This window comes from Cheilinus undulatus, linkage group 21 (assembly GCF_018320785.1).
Source record: "Cheilinus undulatus linkage group 21, ASM1832078v1, whole genome shotgun sequence".
In the NCBI taxonomy this organism is placed as follows: domain Eukaryota; kingdom Metazoa; phylum Chordata; class Actinopteri; order Labriformes; family Labridae; genus Cheilinus; species Cheilinus undulatus.
Genome location: NC_054885.1, coordinates 9,236,421 through 9,242,876, shown reverse-complemented (window position 1 = coordinate 9,242,876; position 6,456 = coordinate 9,236,421).

Below are 6,456 nucleotides of genomic sequence, written 5' to 3'. Positions count from 1 at the left end.
TGATTTTCCTGACCTCTATGGGCCCCCAATTTTGGCTGGACCTCTGCTGAATTAGGTCAGTCACTTAATAGAAAATGGAATGATATTATTAGTTATAAGCCTACAATTAAATGCATAAAATCCTTTTTTAAAGCCTACCTTCTCAATATACAAGTCTACCAGCTTTCCCTTACCTGCACAAACTAAGCAGTCCTGCCACACTGCTACCAGGATTCAAAGAGTGGGCACTAATTGCTCACACCTGACCTTATAAAGGCAGGAAACACTTTTTTGTTGTTTTCACATTTTGATTCAGCTGCTTTTTGCCACCTCTCCTGCAGAGTGTAAGTAGTGAGTGTGTGTGCGAGTGTATGTTTGTGTCAGCAGTGGTTGGGCTTTCTCCTTCAGGATTTTCTGGAAGAGAGAAGGATTAGTGGTTCCATCAATTACAGCAGGTGGTCAAGATCCCTCAAAAGCAAAACAACCCCAGACCATCACACTACCACCACCATGTTTGATTGCTGGTATGTTCTTTTGATGAAATGCTTTGGTAGTTTTACTCCAGATATAACGAGACACACACCTTCCAGAAAATTAAACTTTTGTCTCATCGGTCCACAGAATATTTTCTCACAAGTCTTGGGGATCATCAAGATGTTTTTTTTGTCAGATGAGTCTTTGTGTTCCTTTTGGTTAGCAGTGGTTTTTGTTTTGGAAATCTTTCATGGATGCCATCTTTGTTCAGTGTCTTTCTTAATGTTGAATCATGAACTCTGACCTTAACTGAGTCAAGTCAGGCCTGCTGGTCTTTAGATGCCATTCTGAGGTCTTTTGTGACCTCTTAGAAGAGCAGTTGATGTGCTCTTGGAGTCATTTTGTGAGGCCAGCCACTCCTGCTTAGGCTCACCATGGTTCCAAGTTTTCTCCATTTGTGGATAATGGCTCTGACCATCGATCACTAGAGTCCCAAAGCCTTAGAAAAGGCTTTATAACCTTTTCAGACTAATACATGTCAATTACTGCTTTTCATCTGTTCTTGAATTTCTCTAGATGGTGGTATGATGTGTTGTTTTTGAGATCTTTTAGTCTGCTTCACTTGGTCAGACAGGTTCTATTTAAGGGATTTCTTTATTCAGCAGGTCTGGCAGTAGTTAGGCCTGGTTAGTGAGTAAAATTGAATTCAGCATTCCAAAAAATGTGGTTGATCACAGTTGATTTGTGATTCAACAAAAGGGGGTCAGTTACTTTCCTACATGTGTCCAGGAAGGTTTGGATCCACATCCACATTAATTAATGAAATCACCATTTAAAAACTGCATTTTGTATTCACTCTTTGTGTTACATTAACATTTCTTTGATGGTCTTAAATCTTTAAGTGTGACAAATATGCTAAAAATAAAACCAAAGCAAAAGATAATCTTCAAGTGGTTGTGTGATTATTTAACTTTCTTTACTGAGTTTCTCCTATGACCACCAGAGGGCGGCATCGTATCAAACTACAGCACACAGGAGCTCAGAGCATGTATCAACTATACTTCACTAATATTCAATGCCAACATGATCTTTTCTGAAGAAAAAAACAATGCAAAAGAAGTTTACTCAATGAGCAGTTAGATTAGCAAATATCAATACTATTCTCTCCCAGCTTACAGTGTACACTTCACATCATCTCCATCTTTGCAGGGCTTCACATTACCATCAAATCAGAATCATCTTCTGCAGTAAAAAAAGTCAAAACCATTAATTAGGAACATTCTTACTGATTAGTGTTACTGGTGAGGTTTAAATTTATTCTAGGCCAGGGGTGTCAAACTCAATCACAGCAGGGGCAGGATTCTGGATTCAGGACTAACCTGACACCTAACAGTGTCACCTTTTTAACCATAAACTGTCAACCTTGTTTCACTGGTAAAAAAATATGAAAAAAAAAACAACTTAGCACTGTTGATAAATGATTTTGACATTTAAAAAGTGAAAAAGAAAAGTTTAAAGGCTCACAATCTTAGAAAAGTAAATTTATCACTTCAAAAAGGTCAAAACATGAAATTGAAAAATAACGTTTTCTTTAATGGAAAATATATTAGAAAGAAAGGTCAAAATATGAAATAGAATTTGTAATCATTAAATTAAAAGTCAAAATATGATTCAGCATTTTAAATTGTCGGTCTAAAAGGTCAAACTATGGGATCATTTAGTTTAAATCTGGAGTTGAAAATATGAGATAAAATACAAGATAATTGGCTAAAAAGGTCAAAATATTACTTAAAAATTAGAATTATGAAGCTTAAAGCTCAAAGTATATGAGCAGTCAAAATTATGAGTTGAAATGCTCAAAGTATGAAATAAAAAGTCAAAATTCTAAGTTTGATTCCTAATTGTGAGATGCTAAATTGAAAATGTGACGGACAACGAGGACAACTTTTTTTTAAACCAACCAAGACCCACACCTGTATTTATTTTCCACATAACACACAGGTGATGATACTCCAGGTGAAACCAAGAATTACGCACTGCCTGAGGTGCACACTGTCACTCCGCCCTGTGGTTTTACTCAAGAAAGTAGTTCCAAGTATTTGTTTCATGTGTCGTCGTGTTACATAATTATATGTTATTATTTAATAGCGTGGTGAATGTGCAGGTCACAACTTGTTCATGAGAGCGTTTTGGAGTTGTTGGATTGTGTATTTGATGAGTTTGATGAGGGAAAGCTGGAAATACCATATGTCTCCGTAGCATTAGCTGATCAGCTCGCATCTCAGCCCTGCCGATCTAAAATCAGCTTGCACCCACAACTAAAGGTAACGAACCTACTCCTAAAACTACAGGGATTATGGCAATGGGCGAATTTGCCAAAATGTTGAAGTATCCCTTTGTCATTGAGGACGTGGCCCACACTCTGCAGGAAAACCCCCACATCTCCCTTTAAACCCATAAAGAAACTTTATTTATCTGACATCCAGACAAGGCGGAGCTCAGCCTTCCTCTCATGTGAATTCTGATAAACAGTTAATTCTTCCAGATGTTGTCGTGTCTCGTGAAAGTATTTGTGTGCATGTGGACTGTGTGGTGTTAAATAGGGCTGCAACGATTCGTCGACATAATAGTTTGTGTCTAAAAATTTGTCGGCGCGGGAATTGAAGTGTCGACGCATCGTATTATTGTTTTTGATATTGGTAAAATCTAGTACCAGCCGGTAAGGACTCATCTGTACTTGCAGTACACTACAGGAAGTGGTGGGGGCAGTATCGCTCCCACTGTTTACATTATTCACAGAAACTGAGAAGAAGAAGTTAAGCATGGCGGAAAGCACGGAGAACACACCAAAAAGCTGACCCAGAGCTTCCAAAGTTTGGGAACATTTTACAGAAAACAAATTGGCAAAACAAGTCAACTGCAAACTATGTCAAGTCAAACTCTCGTACCATGGCAGCACTACAGCAAGGCACGAACACCTGAAAACGAAAACACACTGTAGCTGCCGGGTCTTCAAATACTGTGAGTGGGCAAGTTTGCAAGTTGCATGAATATCTTTTAGATCTTGTGCATTTAGTTACTGAGCCCTTTGTGCTTCAGGCACAAGGATTAATTCCAGTAGCCTACTTATAATGTTGGTGCCGTACTTTAATCAGTCGGAAAACCATCTTTGGTATTTGTTAGGGTAACGGATTTTTCAGTAACGCTATTTAGTGTGCAATTTACTTTAGTTATCAGTTCAGTACTTTTATATTAGAGGAAAAACAAACCTTGACAATGTAGCAACTTGACATGTCATGTCAATTTGCTAAACCATTAAGTTTTCACAGGTGTGCATGTATAAGAAGGCGAGGTAAAACAGGGATCCAAAATAGTATGCCAAACAGCCACGATTAGTTGACTAATCGTAAAAATAATCGGCAGATTAGACGGCATAAAAAATAATCATTTGTTGCAGCCCTAGTGTTCAGGTGTTTGACCAAGCATGGTTTCAATTGGATCTTTGGAAAACAAGATCAAAGGCCTTTTTCCATCTCTTAAAAATACTGTAAACTTATATTTACTTTTAAAAATCCCATGGTGAGTAATAGTTATAAATTAAGGTCCAAATTAGAAGAAAAAATTAGAGCTCAGAGCTGTTAATCTAATGAAATCTTAATTAAGCATGTACAACCCCCTTTCCAAAAAAGTTGGGACACTGTGTAAAATGTAAAGAACAGAATGACATGATTATCAAACCTCATAAATCAATTTTTCATTCACATTAGGACATTAACAACATATTAGATGTTAATACTGGCACAGTTTACCATTTCATGAAAATACTGGCTCATTTTGAGCTTGATGGCAGCAACACATCTCAAAAAAGTAGCAGCGCCATGTTTACCGTTGTGTAGCATGCTCTCTTCTTTCAACACCAATCTGTAAACATCTGGAAAGTAGAGACCAGTTATAGGAGTGTTGGGAGAGGAATGTTGTCCCATTGTTGTCTGATGCAGGACTCCAGCTGTTAAACAGTCCGGAGTCTTGTTTCCCAGATTTTTGGCTGGCCGCTGAGATCAACCCTACAGATGGCCCTGTAATGTCCCTGAGTGACTGAGTGACGCTACTTTCAGAGTCATACCATACAGAGTTGGGTTTGGTTGCACTGGAAGCCATCAGTAACGGATGCCTCCACTGCGGTAAATAGAGCCATACATACAGAGGTGCGCTATGGGTGGGGTTTAGTTATAGTGAAAGCCTTCAGTAAAGGCTGCCTCCACTGCTCTAAGTACTTCAGAGATAGCTTTAGCATTCTAAACTTATGGGCCAACACGCATATTTACATTATCAATAAATCACAAAATGCTAAAGCACAGAGTGAAGCATTCACACCAGACAAACTAGTCTTTGGGGTCAAACGTGCAGCTTTTAGATACAGGCTTGGCGTTCTGTAAAAAGTGCAAAAATCTGCTGATGTTTTTCTCCTGTGTCAGGTTTCAAAAACTAGAAATCATTTTACATTTTAAGAAAATTCTCAGCAGCAAATGAAGTTTAGCCTATCTGGTTATCAAAGCTGAACTTAACCACCAACCTCCACACATGAGCAGACAGTAGCAGAGAAGGTGTTGGATTGCTGTCAACACAAACAGAACAGGCGATAGAGCCGCTGATCAAAGTCTATCATGATATTTGATGGTGAGACAAAATAAACAACTTTATCTCTAGTCCAGATTTTTTTATTTATTTACTGTCTTCTACTTTTATACCAGAATTGATAACAGGTTTAATTTCCTGGACATGTCCTCCCACAGGTCCCTTCTTTGGAAGCAGTGATCCATGTGATAGTGTGATAGTTTATGTTATCAAAGCAGGGCAGCTGTGACTCTGATGACGAAGTCAGTACCAAAGCTGAACTGGCTTTCCTCAGTCTCTTCATGCAGATAGAGACGTTACACCTCATTCCTTAAAAAAAAAAAAAAAAAAAACCCGCCTAAACCTGCACAGACATGAACAGGTAACTTTTAGGCCTTGTCCACACGGAAACGAAAACGATATATAGCTGTTTCATTTTGGAAAAGTTTTCTGTAAAGATGGAGTCGTTTCAGGAACCACTGCAAAGACTGAATTTGCTGTAGTACATATGCCAAGCCTGTAAATGGCGCTGTAACACTGCCACGGAAATGCACCAAAGTAGAAGAAGAATATCACTGAAAACTAACGCAAACTTTCTTTTGGTTGCCCTTCTGGTTGTTCTCCATATTGGATTTAAGAATATATGGCTTATGCGTTTTGCGATGGTGGTAAAGGAGCATCAGCTTTTTTTGTAAAAGCCATTACAAGCTCAGTAGCTTCTGAAGCACGAACACAACCCTGTAGTCAGCCATTATTGTTTTGACCGGATCTGTGCAGGCACCTTCAGAGAGCTACGCTCTGTATGACATAATCGTTTCAAGGAAGATGCAGATAGGCGTCCATAGGGAGACGAAACAGTTGTCATTTATGGATTTATGCACTCTGGGACTCGGTTTCAAAAAGTATCGTTTACAGTCACCCGAAACGCCTTTTCCATGTGGATGAAATGCTGATCCGACAAAAAAAGTTTGCGTATACGCCTGAATTCGTTTCCGTGTGGACGCAGCCTTAAACAGCTCTTCCTAAAGGTCAGACATTAAAACAGGGGGCTGCACATTTTTATACCCATGAGGTTTTCTAGTTTATAAACAGCATGCACAAGCAGATAAGACATTTCTTAATACTTCGTTTCAGATTCCCACTCCCTTTTCTTTGTATATCCTTCCTTGGGGCTTGTTTTTTAAGAAAAACTGAACAATTCTTGCCATTGTTTGCAGACGACTCACAAATCCTCCTCCTATTGGCCGATTTTCTGGAGGCTGGCCAATGGCAGGACTCAATGTTCTGGCTAACCGTTTCAACCCATTTTTGAGCTGAAGAGTGTGTCAAACGGTTCATGGTTTCTGATGTTTAAATTCTCTACTTGCTACTTTAGAACCTGTGGAACAC